We start from the raw sequence: 17,782 nt of genomic DNA on the forward strand, positions 1-17,782 counted from the left end.
ATGATTCCATCTTCTAACATATTATTAATTGTTTTGTTTACTTCTTCTCTGTATTTATATGGTATTGGGTATGATTTTGTTTTAAAATCTTTTTCTTCTTTAACTTTTATACTATGGATATAATTTTGTGCAATTCTATTTTCTTTATTGACAAGTCCCTTGTGTTGCTGCAATATGGAAATGACTATTGATTTATATTCTTCAGGGCAATTTAAAAACTTTCATCATATCTTCTTCTTTACAAATAACATTATTCTTCATTATGTACTCATTATTCCTTGCTTCCAATTTTACGCACTCCACCTCGTAGGCATCCATCTGCTTAAAATTTCCATTCCTTAAATATTCACTACAATAATTATTCTTTACATTCTTTTGGACATTTCCCTATCATCAAAATACATTTCTTCTTCATAAACATCATTATTTTCTTTTAATAATATCCTATCAACTCTTATTCCTTCTTCCACCTCATCTTTCTGCATAAATTTAATTATTTGCCCTTCCAAAGTTACCATTTTTTTCTTCAAAATCTATCTTTACTCTCTTCTTTTCCAATTCATCATTTCCCATTAATATATCAACACATAAATCCTTGACAATAAATCCTTGCATATTAATTTCTTTATTAAGAATATTAATTTAAAATTGGCTAGTTTATCAATTTCACCCAACTTCTTATTATTTGCACCAACAATTTTAATTTTTGGAATCTTTATTATATCTGATAGTTTTAATGTATTAAAAATAAAATTCTCCGAGACTAAAGTACTTTCTGAACCAGTATCTATCATAATTTTAATCATTTTATTTTTGGCCAAAGCATTTATATAAATTAAATTAATAGATTCAATAATTTTCTCTTCATCTAAAGAAATAAATTCAGAAGGTTTTTCATAATAGCAATGGCCTAACTTGTAATTCAGAAAGTTTACTACACAAAATTTTGATTATTAGAATTGTCAGATTGTATCTGACCACTTGGATCTGATGTCCTATGTCTTTCCCTACTATGACTTCTACTCACATTTTCCTGCCTTGTACTACTTCGTTCCCTGTCTTCGCAGCTCCTATTCCTTCGAACACAATTTATCTGTCTGTTATAATTAGGTCGTTCTGTATTTCTTCTATTGTTAAAATCTTGTCTATTATTATTAGTACTGTTATTAAAATGTTGTCTATTATAACTAGTATTGTTATTACAATTCTGTCTATTTTGATTACTGTTATTATTATTAAAATTTTGTAAATTATTACCATATCTATAATTATTGTTATATGATTGTCTATATTGTTGATTATCATTTTTATTATATTGAAAGTTATTATTGTTTTTTCTGTTGTTATTATTACTTGTCATATTGCCTCTTTGTATTTTTTGAATAAAATTAATAAAACTATCTATTGTTTGAATATTTTGTACAGTTACTGTTTGCACAACATCAGCATCAATATGTCTAGATACATTTAAGACTGTTTCTTCCTCTCTAAGTGGTGGTTCCAAATATTTTGCAACCGTTATCAGTTTCAATGCATAATCTACCATATTTGATTTTAAATTGTGATTATACTTTCCAATATATAGAATTTCTCTAAACTTGGCTTGCTCTAATTCACCCCAATAATAATTTAAAAATTTTTTTTCAAATGTTTGAAAATTATCTAAATCATTTTCAATACTAGCAAACCAAGTTGCTGCATTGTCATTTAATGTCATTCTAATATAATCTTTAATATCATTAATATTATTCACAAATCTTAATTTATGTTTTAAACTATTTATGTATACCCTGGGATGCAAATTTTTTATATTACCAGTGAATTTAATCCCAGTCTCATTTGTTAAATTTAAGTAAGGTCTCCCTATGTCTCTCATTTGTGAAATATCATCTATTCTCTGTTCCACATTTCTTATTTGATTACTATTTATTTGGATATTTTGTTGTATATCGTCTAATTTTTCTCCTGTGTTTCTCCTGTCTTCGTTAATTTTTACTTCTAAGTTACATTTCTGCAATTCTATTTTCTGTTCTATATCTATCTTATTATCTTGAATAATCCTCTTTACTTCTGTCCTCTCATTGTCTATCCTTTTCTTGTAGTCATTCCGTATATTTTTTATTTCATTTGCTACTTTTTTCTCTGCAGTTTCAAGTTTTTTATCCATTTGTTTTTCTATTTGTTTTACAATTTCATTATTATTATCTTCTATTTTCTTTTCTAATTTTCTATAATTTTCTTCTAATTTCTGTTCCAATTTTTTCATGTCTTCTTTGATTTCTTTTGAATTCTCTTCCATTTTTTTCGTATTCTCTTCCATTGTCTTGTTCATCTGCATCATTAATGACATCAAGGTTGCCATATTGACATTTTCCTCTCTTTCTGGGTTCATTTCTGCAGTATCTTGTGGAACTTGAACTAAACTCTCCTCTTGTATAAGTTGTGTTTCTACTTCCACATCTTCTTCATTCTTTTTGCTTCTTGTACCTTTCTTTCCTTGAGACATTTTGAGACTTTACTTCAAATATAAATTAAAAATAAAATCTATAATTTTTTCTTTCTAATGATAATTAATTTAATTATATGAGAGCACTTATCTTCCCAAACTAATTCTTTTAAATAGAGAGCCCCGCGGTGGGCGCCAAATTGTTATGATGTATTGTTTGTTTGAATGATGAGCAATGAGTATTTTTAATATTATAATATATAGGGTTTTTATCGCGGTTCTCAAAGAATTAGTTTGTAAGTACTTTTTTAAATTATCTTTATTATAACTACTATGAAACACACATATATATCTAACCTAGCCAATGTAAATTTAAAATAAACTATCTTTAAATTGATATTCTTATAAAACTAATTAAATTCTATAGACAATGTAAAATTTAAACAAACTATCTTCAAAATTGAAATTGTTATGACTCTAACTAAATTATATTAACAAAATTTTTGTACCTTTCTGTCACTGAATGCCTAAATGAACTGTTTTCCACTATATAGATTATAATCACCACTCAAATGTCTTCTTCTCAGCTTCGGTTATCCTTGTTTTTATGAAATTACTTTTTCCAATTATCAGCTTCCACCAATTTAAGATATTTTTCTTCACAGCATTTATAAACCACCAAGCAAACCAGCAAAACAGCATTTCTATTTATTCTTCTTTTCAATATACCAATATCCCATTATGATAAGTTGATTTATACTGATCTCCAATCATAATATAATTTTAATTTCTTCCAATATCCATCCAATATTCTTCTAATATACTTTTTTAATCTTCAATAATTATTTGTGTATAATTATAAATGTGCATTAAAATATATGAATAATTTTTAATCTTCATTTAACTCACTATATTAAACAATTTGACTATTTGTAACTGATTGACTAACTGAATGGACTGGACCTACTTTCTTACTAAACTGCTTGACTGACTGACTTACTAAAACTGTCCTCTTGAATCCAAATGACGGGTATTTATATCTTTTTGGATGTTCCAGAACCATCTGGTAAGAGATCATGTTCCATTTGTTCTATTACTTCTATATGGATGTTCTCGAAAAAAGTATATGTTCGTTCCACAGACATAACCATTATTTCGAGAATGTTCGACCGTAAACAATGGTCAAATTCTGCATTCTGGAGAATTCGTTAATTTTCTATTGATAATTTTGTTGACATTTAGGCTTTTCAGATCAGATTAAACACTTCAATCAGTAAATATATATAAATTAAACATTTTAAACTAACATTATTATTATAACCCCACTTAAATTCGTAAAAATGATTAATTTCTGTCTGTCACTTACTGTATAGTTGGTTGCCTATGCACATGGCTCACTTAAATATATTTACAACATTAAAATACAACTTTTTACAATTATTATATGCTAATTTCTTAAAAAATGCCCTCACATAAATAATTTTTATTAAATTCTCTAGTATATAACTTCTTAAAATACCCAAATACTTTTTTATATCTAATATTATCTAGTATATAATTTATAAATTATTTTCTTTAAACACCAATCATCACAATATATATATATATATATATATATATATATATATATATATATATATATATATATACAGTAGACTCCCTCTATAACGAGAACTAAAATGACAGACTAATTACCTCGTTATAAGCCGATCTCGTTATATCAGACAATCATAATACTGTGCATACATATGAATCTGTAGTTTTCTAAACCATTAACTTCCTATAGTGAAGCCATTCGGAGCAATATAAGATGCTAATAAATATTGTTTGAATGGCGTTTTTGAAAAAAAGTTATTTACTTTTATTGTCAATGAAATATATTAAAACATAAAAGAGTTGTTTACTTTTATTATCAATGATATACGTTAGAACAAAAAACCTGTACTTAAATGTTTTTCCAACTACATAATGTATAAATCGTATTTTCAATGATAACAAACTATTGCTTCTGCAATTTTAAGAACTCTGTTATTTTTAACTGCTTTAAATGGTCCAGTATCATTCTATCATATATTTTCTAAAGATGTGAAACAGTTGTATTTATTCATTGTAAAGAAGTTTATTGCGGGCTGCAGTTAAGTTTATTGAGGGGCTGTTTAAAAAGGTATTTATTTATAGCCACGACCCGACTAAAAACGTAAAAAACACTTACCAAAAAACACGTTTTTGGATATTATTTATAATATATCTTTCGTTATAACCAAATTTGCCTCGCTACAGACGGTTATAGTTCAATAGAAATTTCACGGGACATCTAATGTATCTCGTTATAAGCGAAACCTCGTAATAACCGTGTTCGTTATAGAGGGAGTATACTGTATATATATATATATATATATATATATATATATATATATATATATATATATATATATATATATATATATATATATATATATATATATATATATATATACATATACAGGGTGGTCCTTAAATAATTGTACAAAAAGAAACAGTAGATTCTACACTTCAAAATATTACGATTTAAGCAAAATTGCTTTAATAAAATATTGATATTAAGAAAGATACAGGGTGTTAAATTGCAAATTTAAAATTTTATTTTTCCCTATAACTTTCATGTTTGTAAACATTTATGCATAAAAATTTACAATTGGGTACTTTTAAATATGAGAAATTATAATTTGATGCACACTTTAATGTAGCTGATAGAGGGCGCCAGATATGCCACGTATGTGGCATAAATTTGCACTTAACTTTTTTCATCTTTGAGTTACCTGTATTTGTGACAAAAAATGTTAAAGATACATTATTTCAACAAAAAAAGGTATACCTGTTAATAACTTCAAAACTCAACAGTTTTCGAGATAATCGCGTTTTACAAATCAGCTGCATAATTCTGGTTTAAGGCAATTACTCCAGGTGTAATAAATATCGCTTCGATTATGGTATCGTATGGTACATTTATTTAAAATACTACTATACACTCTTACAAAGTTACTTATCTTAAATGTAATAGTACTTAGTTGAAGTTGCTATGAGACTACTTCATAATTACTAATACGCGATATATCAACTTGCTATCTTGACGTTAATTTAGTTCTGATCTCCAAGATAAAAGTCGTTGTCTCTTTTATAATAGTCCTTGCTACAGTCAGCAGTCATTCATTAGTGGGTCAAGTTTGTTTTACACAACCTACGACAACTTTGCGTACGCGATTCACAATTCTGCTGACTTACACATTCTAATCGAGGCTATTTTTATGAATGTCCTCGATTCGAATTATTAAACATATTCTATACAAACAAATGCGAAATGTGTTACACGTTCCTTTTAAACTTAATCTTTTTATGAATTGTAATATTTCAGGGATAATACCACATAGGCAACGAAGGAAAAATAGACAAAAACATAAATAAATCTAAATTTTGGTATAAAATACTTTTAACTAAAGTTAATAGTTAACGAAATATTAAATAAAATAAATATATCAGCAGGATAATTAATAACAGGATTTGGCAAAAAACAGAATAATAGGATTTTACATCAAACATTTTACGTTTTATGTTAAATTAAAGTCATAATCAAAACATCTTGTTTACAAACCAAATTAAAAAATAGTTAAACTAAATAACATAACTTTTTGTCAAAGTAAGTGTTCGATATGTCCACCATTTTCTTTAATTCATTTGTCAATATATTCCATAAAAGATCGTCTCATATTAAATAGCCTCATTGTCTCTAAAGAGTCAAGTAGTCATCGCACAAGATGAAGAAGATCTCAGCTTTATGCTCAGAAAACTAGAAGAGGAATATAAAAACAACGGAATGGAAATAAACTTAGAGAAAACCGAATACCTAACAACAGAAAACAAGGATATGAGAAACCTAGAGATAGACGAGGGAAGACAAATAAATGGAACAGATAAATTCAAGTATTTAGGAACCATAATATCGAACCAGGGAACAACAGAAGAAGATATAAACAACAGACTGAGACAAACAAGAAACTGTATATAAGACAACTAAACTCAGTGTTGTGGGATAAGAACATTACGATAAAGACAAAAAAGAGAATATATAACACCCTGACAAGAAGTATCCTGACATATGGGTCCGAAAACTGGACAATAAACAAGAGAAATAGAGGTAGAATAAGAGCAGTAGAAATGGAGTTCCTGAGGAGAAGCTGTAGACTTACAAAAAGAGACAGAATTGAAAACGCAGAGATTAAGCGGAGAATGGGAGTGCAATCAGACATAATCGACTATATAGAGGAGAAGAGACTATCCTGGTACGGCCACGTCAGAAGAGCGGACAGAGGACGCTGGATAAACAAAATCACAGAATGGAGCCCGATTGGAAGAAGAAAGAGAGGAAGACCCCGAAGGTCATTCAGAGATGAAATCGACGAGGCTATGGAGAAAAGAACCCTGCGAGATGGAGACTGGAATGACAGGGAAAATTGGAGAAAACGGTTGAGTGAAGGAAGACAGTGAAAACTGTGGAAATCCTTAGTAGTAGTAGTAGTCTCTAAAGAAACTGCTGCAGTATTTATTTCTTCCCATAGTTGGTTGCGAATGTTTATGGGAATCTTATAGACACGTTGTTTTAATACGCCCCATACACCAAAATCAAGCGGATTAAATTCTGGGCTACGTGGTGGCTATAATGTATAATGGATGAATATATTATTTTGGATACATATCCAAATCTTATGTTATATTATGGAACTACGTCTTATTTGTCGCAGAAGCTAAATAATGTATTAAACTGTGATGTGTCTTGTTCATTGATTACTTATATACACACACGGAATAATCTATCGATGACATTACTTATTTATATGATTACGTTACAGCTTACGAGTAATCTCGAACAAATGGACTATTATGATCAAGCAACGAACTAATATGCTGAACTAAATTGCCTGTGTGTTTACTGGTTATTAGGCCAACGATGATGTTTTTGTAAAAATGCTGAGTCTTTAAGGTTAGATTTGTAGCAAAAGTATTATGTAACAAAGCACATATGTGTTATTCAATACCTATGCTTAGGTTCTAATTGTCCTAATAAAAATGGGTAAACAATTTATAAGTAATGAATAATAAGTATTCTTTTGGGATTTTTTATATATTAAATAATTATATCAATATCTCACCACATTGTCAAGTAATATGACTGCCACGACCAATCCAAAGTTCAGAAAAGTTATACTTAAGTATGTTCTCACTGCCTTCTCTCTAGAATGTGGTGGTGTACCATCTTACATAAACCACATATTTTGGGTTTTCAGTATTTTACAATAGGGAAAAAGTAATACAACGCCAGTAGGTATAGAAACTTAAGAAGCGATAGAAAAAGGAAATTGTAAACATGATGACGGCCAACGTCTGAATACGGACACGGCATCTAAAGAAGAAGATGAAGAATATTTTCTCCAATAAGACATTTAGCAGCCATAAGAAAAATTTTATAATGTTACATTATCATCTTTAAGTTGTTTTAATAAGAATAAACTATGAATTATGCTTATCTACAGATATTTAGTGCTTTACCGCACATATATCACAACTAAGAATTATTATGCAGCTGACTTATAAAATGCGATTACCTCGAAAACGGTTAGATTTTGAGCTTACTAACAAGTATACCTTTTCTTGGTAAAAATAATGTGTCTTTAATATTTTTTAACACAAATAGAGCTAACTTAAAGAGCAAAAAAGTTAAGCGCAAATCTATGTGTGTGCCGCCCTCTATCAGTTACATTAAAGTATGTATAAAATTATAATTTATCCTACTTAAGAGCACCCAATTATAAATTTTTGTCCAAAAATATTTACAAATGTAAAAGTTATAGCAAAAAATAAAATTTTAAATTTCCACTTTAACACCCTGTATATTTCTTAATATCAACATTTTATTAAAGCAAGTTGGCTTAAAGCGTAATATTTTAAAGAGCAGAATCTAAGGTTTATATTTGTACAATTACTTAAGGACCACCCTGTATATATATATATATATATATATATATATATATATATATATATATATATATATATATATATACAGATTGAACGAATTTAAAACGGAACATACAATTTAATATATGTCTGTTTGAACTGCATTTGAAATAGTGGACCAATATAAAACTTGGACAAAAATAAATCCATACCCGGTGATAGACATTGTATAAAATATCGTTCAACTATCTGTCTCCTTTAAAGGAAAGAGCAGCTTGCCTAATAGTCGGAGAGATAGAGCCGAAATTTTGAACTGATCAGTAATATGACATTTCTCCATTGGAATATATTCATTGTAACTGGGTTAAGACTTTGTATTACAGGCGGACGCCCCTCGTGCTACAGGGGGTGGCTATACAGGGATGAAGTTGTAATTTTTTTAGGAAAAATTAACGATCGATAATATGGCTGAAAATTTGCCCAGAGTAAGATCTTGGTATAACTAGACGAAATCCCAAAGGGCGGACGCGAGAGTGGATACATAAGGGGTGGCGGACAGGGATGAAATTGCAATTTTTTGGGGAAAAATTAACGATAAGTAATATGTCCGCCATTTTCATGGCTCATTATTTAGCCCCTAAAAACTCTAAATCCAAAAGAGCGGACAGCTGGGTTGGTACAGAAAGCCATAAAACGGGGTCAAATGTACCACTTTTACTATGTATGTAAATTAGATTTTACCTCAAAAAATTACGAAAATTTTCATTTACGGAAATTTTTTTGGAAAATTTTGAGGAAAACTCTACTTGACGGTTCTCAGAATAGTAACAGAAGGGAGCATACAAATTTTCAAATCAATCGGTATAAAAATATCATAATAAAATCAGTTTGAAAATTGTTACCGAGACCTAAAATGCGCAGGCAAGTGGTACATTTGACCCCGTTTTATGGCTCTCTGTACCAACCCCGCTGTCCGCCCTTTTGGATTTAGAGTTTTTAGGGGCTATTTCATGCTTTTAGGCATGAAAATGGCGGACATATTACTTATCGTTAATTTTTCCCCAAAAAATTGCAATTTCACCCCTGTCCGCCACCCCTTATGTATCCACTCTCGCGTCCGCCCTTTGGGATTTCGTCTGGTTAAACCAAGATCTTACTCTGGGCAAATTTTCAGCCATAGTATCGATCGTTAATTTTTCTGAAAAAAATTACAACTTCATCCCTGTATAGCCACCCCCTGTACCACGAGGGGCGTCCGCCTGTAAGGCAAAGTCTTAACCCAGTTACAATGAATATATTCCAATCGAGAAATGTCATATTACTGATCAGTTCAAAATTTCGGCTCTATCTCTTGGACTATAAGGAAGCGATAAGTGGTTTGACAGCATAATAACTGCTTGTGTAGTCTAGTTTTCACAGTGATTCTAGGCAACCTATTTGGGTGGAGTTTTGACTTGTTCTTGAATGAATTCAGAATCCAGCAGCCCGCTGAAGTATTGGATTTTTATAATATAATTATTTGACAACCTTTTGTTGGCCAACCACCTAGAGCGGAGTTGAGCCGAAATACATTGATTTCGTATGTTCCGTTTTAAATTCGTTCAATCTGTATATATATATATATATATATATATATATATATATATATATATATATATATATATATATATATATATATAAATATATATACGAAAAATATATAAGTAAAATAGAACATAAAACAGAAAAATAAAATAGGTATATTGTTGGAAAGCAACCGTACATACGTATTTCTGACTATTGGTTGTATTGTCGTACGGCCGTAGCGTCCTTTCGAAGAGGATCTCAAGTTTCGAGAGCCCATCTTCGTTTTAAGGAGTTAAATTGAGATACCGGCCTCTACGGGCAAGAAGTTCCGCCGAGCCTTTGTGGTAGGTGAGGGGACACTGGCAATCAGAATTCTCTAACAATTCGAGCTTTCTTACAGACAAAATATTCTTACAATGACTTAATATGTGTTAGAATTCTGATGCGTGGTGTATAACTCAAGTTCCACAAAGATGTCGGCCTTCTCGCTTCGTGTAGCCGCGTTCCGTCTCCTCGAGAGAGGTACAAGAATGCCGGCAATGTCGACTCTTCCTGCTGCCAGTCGCTTCGTATAGCTACCTTTTTGTTAATTCTTATAGTTACTATTTACATAAGGTTTTGGAGACGAAGTGTTATTGCAACTCAACCTGATCGGAAAAGCAATTACAAGTCCCCGTCGAGGCTTTCATTCGCTCTTTACCGTGACAGGCCCAAATAACGCTGTGGTCAGTTCGACACGATTTGAAATAGTTCTAAGACCAATGTCTGTTCTATCTCAGAAAGTCGTGTTCTACTGTCAGGAAGCGTTTTGTAGTCGACACGCCGGTTCTCGTACACTTGATGATTTAACTTCTGAAATTGGATAACTATTATTGGATAACTATTCTTTAATCTTAGTAGAGTATGGGTCACTCAAACCAGACAGACACACTGCGCATGAGCCGACACAGACCCAAGACACAGCCCAATGTCGGTAAGCATTGGATCTGCATTACCGGCCAACGTGTAACTTAGCATGGTTCCGAACCTTTTAGTCATGACCGAAACCATTTCAATTCTTTTAATTATATTTTAATTTCTGTTAACCAGTTTTTATTCTTATATTATTTTTAATTAATTAATTAATTTTTTAAATTAAAGAAAAAGTCTTTCAGAGGTAGGATTTGAACCCGTATGAAATATTTACTAGACCAGCTTACTGCACGCGACACCACGAGCGATTAATGTTATGCGCTCAAAAGAGTATAATACTATAATCCGGTTAGCAGCTGTGTAGGAATTTTAAACATATAGGTACTCCTCGTTGTTATTGCTGACAAATTAAGTGACTAAGATGAATTATACTAAGAGATAGAAAAAAATAGCAGGTTAGGTTCTCGAAATAAATCAGTGCGGTAACAACTCATTTATATTTTTTTAAATAAAAATTATATAATATAAAAAAAAAGGTATTAATTAGTACTAATAAACGAAAACTATCATTAACCCGGCAATATTAAATTGATATATATAGTGGTAAACCGCCGTACAGGATTTTAAATGGACAACTTAAAGAAATATCAGTTTCTAGTTGTTGGATATTTAACGAGATGACCCAACTGGTTGACTTTAAATGAATATTAATATAGATACTACCCCTACAATTCATTGAACGTCTGCTGCTTGACAAAGGCGTACATTGACCTTTAATGCACACTGGTTGACACAGTTCTCTCATGCACACATATCTCGTACACTGCTCAATATAGACATACAATTTCGTCATACACTCCCAATCAAACAACCAGTTTGAATGCTAACAATAATTTTTAGGAATTTACTCACAACGGGGTACTCAGAAACTTCATTTGCTTAATACACTTTTTGTTATCCTAAACCATTGTCTTTTTTAAATGCAACACAGATAAATGTCGTTCCATCCTGTCAAAAAACATCTTACTTTCACTCTCTTATACTTTAACTTTATTGTTGGAAAAACTTTTAAATATTCGGAATTTAATAACATTTATTCAATCTAGCTATTGGAATGATACCAAAAATAATTTTTGTGCACAGGGTTTTCAGAACTTTCATTTGCCGTTGCTATTCTAAACCATTGTCATTTTAATGACAGCACAAACATGTGCGCGCGCGACGACCATCGCATCAACCTTTCAATGAACGATTCTTACTATATTACTTAATCGTGTTACCAATAAAAATCGCCCGTGCAAGACGGAATAAGAACAGAGATGGTAAAAAAGGTGGATAACTCTAGAATCAATAAAAATCCTTAACAGATGCATAACAAATTATAGTCGTGGCACAACACACAAAAAGAGAGATCGAATAAACATGAACCGACCAATTAGTCTTTTACCACACCCATGTAAATTATTAACAAAGATTACAACAAATAAATTAGATTTATACCAAAGACGGATTCCACAAAGGATACAGTACGAATGATCATCACAGACACTCAGAAAAAAGCAAAAATTCCACTCAAGTTGGCATTTTTTAATAACGCTTGCGATTCCATAGAACAATGGGTGGCAATGGGTAGTTTATGCATTAGACAACGGCAGAATAGACCCCGATATAAAAAGCTCTTGGAAAACATTTATAGGAAAGTAAAATTTAAAGTTAAAATCTGTGAAAGCTCAATAAGGCACTATTAATGGGGAGAGGTGTCAGACAAGAAGATACGATGTCAGATAAGTTCTTTTCACTTGCTTTGGAGGATATTTTAAAAAACTGGAATTGGAACAAAAAATGAAGGTATTAACATCGATGGACGCTACTTAAATCACTTGCGATGTTTAGATGACATTATACTGATTAGCACTTGTGCACAGGAGTTACAAGAAATGTTAACAGACTTAAGCATTGGAGATAGTACCACTAAATATTGAGAAAATTAAGGTCATGTTAGCTACAAAGGTTGAAAATGTAGAAGAATATGTGTATGAACAGTGTGTAACAGATTATGTGTCCTACTAACTATCTTGCCGTTGGTAGGTACGTACTTCTTTATAAAAAGGTATATAGATACAAAAGGACTTGGGTTTATTTTTTTAATGGAATTTTCACTTGCATAGGAAATTTAATACTGTATTTTTAAAAACGTTATTTTTTTTATTGAACATAATTTTATTATTTCATTGCCGAATTAGATGTTTTTTTTTTATTTGCGGAAATTTCGTAATGTATTTTATGTGTATTATGTATTTTTATGTAAGAATCCGATTAATAAGAGCTGCTTTTATTTCATCCATTATTTTATGTTATCTTGTATATCGCTTTTTTAATATTTATGTTTTGGTCTCATTTGTGTACTACATATGATATCTGGATAGAAGGTTATCCCAAAACAAATATGGTTAAGTGGTAAAATAGGTATTTGTGTTCAAATGGGTAGTAGTGCTCATGCAAAAAAGAAAGAATAGTTAATTTATTTAACAAAAATATACTACTTTGACCAATATTGTATACTTCTGAATGTTTTATCTCCTATTCAGGGGTAATAAGTAATCAATATAAGTAGTTAGTGTCAAATGTGCAATTATCTTTATAAGCAATAGCTTACTGACTTCACTCTACATGTTGAGTCCAAATAATTAAACCTTGTCTCTTCAGAAAAGAGCACTTTAAATTGCAAAGTAAATTGCGTGCAGGCGATCGTGTTTTGTGCAAGCTTTTTCTAGCCTATGACAACTAAGGTGTGATGAATCTTGCACCACCCCACATTTATAAAGATTATCGGTATTTACGGACAAGAATCCTCCAGGCAGAATGAGAATAATAACTACCAGAAGGAAGTTCCTCATGAGAATTCAATTGGCGGGGATCAACTTCTTTTTTTTTTTTTGCATGATGAGTTTTTCTGGTATATCTTACAGTTTTTTCTTGATTTGAGTCGGCATACAAAGGGCTGGTATTTGTGGAATGGATTTTACGAATCTAGACTTTGTTTGTTTCGTTCTCTAGCGAGTTATCTTCGAATATTAGGTATGGTGATAGCTACGATATGGTAGAGCTTATGTATGGATCTGAGTCTTATTGTAACAAACTTCCGCTGGTGATTTTTGTTGACTCACTTATAACTAAATATACGTGACAAGTATGTGTTGATATCACCCATGCTGGCAAGGTATATTCGGCAGCAGAACCATATAGTGCAAGCGTCTATGTTTTAAGGGTGGAAGGATGTGCGCCCCATTTTTAGCTGACAAGCTTGCGGAGAATATTATTTCTGGTCCTCAGTTTGCCTTTTAGTTTTAAACAATGTTCTGTAAATGACAGCGTGCGATATAAACTATCTTCAAGGTATTTATAGGAAGTCCAGAGTTCAAGGTTTACATAACACTATTGAATGTTAAGTTTTGTAAAAGCGTCTGTATTACGGAAATTTAAGAAGTACAACTGAGTTTTTCCGAAGTTTGGCTTAAAATTCTTTCGTAGTGTAATACCAATTACCCTAGGTTTGGCGTAATTCAGTCTTCTATGTGTTTCCTGCACTAAAAATATATCACATTTGTATAAGCGCATATGTCTCATAAGGTTAACTAAAGTAAAGTTTCTTTATCTCTAGATATGTCCTCAATATTTATAGACATAATTAGAATAGTTGATCCTAAAAAGAACCGATTTGACCAAATTATATTGAACAGAAGGCTCCTTCTTTGAACCCCATAAGTAATGGCTATTCTTTTTATTTTTTATTAAAAATTTAAATTTTACATACTGACTATTACTTTTCGACGATTTTTCAAATCAAATTTGTATAGTATCTGTTGGTAAAAAAAGAGTCTCTTTGTGAAAAGTAAATAAGTTTGTAATATTGGTCAGAACTCATATATGGATAATAAGCAAATCAACAGTTACATTGAGTGTATAAAATTTCAATTACATAATATATTATATCGGCGCAGGAGATAGGTTTATATCAGAGATCAAAAGTTACATGTCTATTCCGGGTTCTATTTAGTCTTTACGTATTTTCATTACTTAAAGAGTGCGAAAAGGCATGCTTATGCTTTTTATTTTTTTAAATATTTTCTACTACGTCCTCTCTACAGTCCCCTCTTTTTTGAACAACCTGTGTTATTTTTTTTAATTAAGCACTTGTCCAGAGCTATTTAAAATACTCTGTCCTCTGCTATTACATTAATATGACTGGTTCATTATTTCCTTTCTTTCTTGCAGCCATTAATGAATGTTGTTTATCCTGAGTATCTTCCGCGTATCACTATTTCTTCTGTGTATTAGGATTTTTAATTTTGGTTGTTATTAAGATTCTCATTTCAAGTGTATCTAAATATAAATATCACCTCGACGTGTTTACTACTAGTCTTGTTTCTGCGGTACGAATATCCATGTATCATGATAGGTGGTAACGCGTAGTTTATTTAATGTATTTAAAGTATCTTTTGCCAATTGCTTTCTTACTTTATTTAATGTAGTTAAAGTACCCTTCACTTTTGAAAATTTCTTTCTCACTTCTTCAGCAATAGGTCTCTTTTCCTCATCAATACTGTTCTCGCTCGATACAGTTATTCCAAGACATTAAGATTTCACTATATGCTCTATCATTTGGTTTTTATCTAAAATTTACACCTATAGCAAATTTTTTATAATATCTGATATATTGGTATTAAACTGGAGTAGAATATTTTTTAGACAATATTTGTTTTGATTATGCCTGTTTTACAATCTAGTGCACAAAAGAATAAATGTTTATGTGTTCAGTGTTTTCTAATACTGCAAAACTTAAACAGGCCTACATATTAGAATATACAGGGTAATTTATGAAGAATGTCCAATTTCTTAATTGAAGTTTTATACCTCAAAATATGCCTACAGGCCTTATACAAATATTACTCTTTTCTGAGATACGGGAAGTATAAATAAATATGGATTTTAAATTTCACAATGATTTTTTATTATTTTTTAATTATTTTCTTGTGGCGTTTTGTAACTGTTGAAGTTTTTTCTTGGGAATAAGATTCAACATGATTTTATATTTTATTTGACGTTTTAATCTTCAAATCGGAGTTCATTTTTCGAAAAACTATAAAATTGTGACACAAATTACTATATAAATATATTCTCATGCGGTAAGCTTATGCTGCTCTGCTTCTTTTATATATGTCTCCCCCCATTTCTATTCACAATTCTTTTAATTTTTTCAATGCTTAAGCCATTTTGGTATATTGTCAATATTTTTGAGGTGCGTTATTTTTAGATGACTGTGTTTAAGGATGGTGCATTTGATTACATGAAATTGACTTTAATTTAATAGTTTTCATTCGATTAGTATAAAATTAGTATGATGATAAATGACTGGCATATGTTGGTACTATATATAAAGTTCAACATATGGGAATAAGAGCATTATGTTAGTAATTTCAGGGTAAATTATGACGAAACCAAAAATAACCCATGATATTCTTCCCTTGATCTTAAGTACTTTGCAGTGATTTTTATTAATGTTTATATATATATATATATATATATATATATATATATATATATTGTTGTGAATTTATTAATTGTTATGTCTTTAATTTATAATGCCTTTATCGAAGGGTTCTTATCGTAATTTATTAAAAAGCACAATAACTGATATTAATTTATTTATCACTAAAAATACATAATTTATTAAAAGGCGAGCGTAACAATAAATATCGCGAGCGCGTCTTCAGAATTAACTGTTCTCTTCAATCAAAGTTCGGTTATTTTATATGAAATCCTGATATACTAGAATAGTCGAGAACATCTAGTTGGAGGATTCACCATAATTTGATTCTAGACCTCCACCGAAATTTCTACAACAAAACAAAATAATTAGTCATAAAATTTAGGCCAGTATATTTATGGTAACATTGCCCCCCTCTTAAAAGATGGTTCCTCCTGGAACCTTGTCGGGACTGGAACCGGAACTGTATGCTGGTATCGGCAACTGGACCCTCTTTTACAACTTCCAGTTGTATAAAAATGACAAGGGACGGTTTTCTCTCCGAACAAGGTACTTAGCGGATTGCAACAGACTAACACCTGGACTTCGGTGTCTTTGAAGATCTCCTCCACCATATTTCGGATAACCCTCCAATCTAATTGGCGGCACTCCAACTTTGGCATGGCTAACTTTTGCACGTCGGACTCTAGTACGTGCTCTCTCAATTGAAGTAAGGCTTCCCATACATCTCGGTACGTAGGTTGGTCACGGGCAGTGTCTTTTGTTACCAGGTAGAAAAGGTAACGTGATGCATCTTGGAGCTTCAAGGTTTTACCGGGAGCTGGCACTTGGCATTGAAGTTCTGCAACTCGACCAAACTTCCTTCGAAAGACGGATGCCAACCCTGGTGCGTCTTTGATACTGGCCGGGATGGTAAGGGCCAGCGAGTAGTCATCGGGGAGCGCGAGTAGATCTTGCTTTTCTTCAGTGGTAACACCATGTCTTGCTTTACCGGTACCTCCATAGGCACCCATGAATTCCTTAAACGTGAGGTCAGACACGTCTTGGACTTGGTTTACTTCCACTTCTTCATCTACGTCGTGGTCACCTTCGAAAGACGCTAGCCGGTTATGGTGTACTATCATCGGCTTTCCCCTCGGAATCTTGCTTATTCGGTAGATGACATCGTTGATCTTCTCCATAATTAGGTATGGGCCTTCCCAAAACTGCTGCAATTTGGGAGAACAACCTTTTCGCTTCTTGGGATTATAGAGCCAGACCTTGTCGTTCTTCTTAAAGCAACCCTTTTCGGCTTGTGTATCGTACCGTTTCTTCATTCGGTCGCT

The 17,782-nt window shown here is 31.4% G+C and overlaps 1 protein-coding gene across 1 annotated transcript in view; it reads right to left on the reverse strand.

The window, feature by feature from the left end:
• LOC140441400 (protein arginine methyltransferase NDUFAF7 homolog, mitochondrial) overlaps positions 1-17,782 on the reverse strand; it is a 378,831-nt gene that overhangs the window by 107,420 nt on the left and 253,629 nt on the right. The gene's annotated exons all lie outside the window — the stretch shown is intronic.

This window comes from Diabrotica undecimpunctata, chromosome 5 (genome assembly GCF_040954645.1).
Source record: "Diabrotica undecimpunctata isolate CICGRU chromosome 5, icDiaUnde3, whole genome shotgun sequence".
Lineage (NCBI taxonomy): Eukaryota > Metazoa > Arthropoda > Insecta > Coleoptera > Chrysomelidae > Diabrotica > Diabrotica undecimpunctata.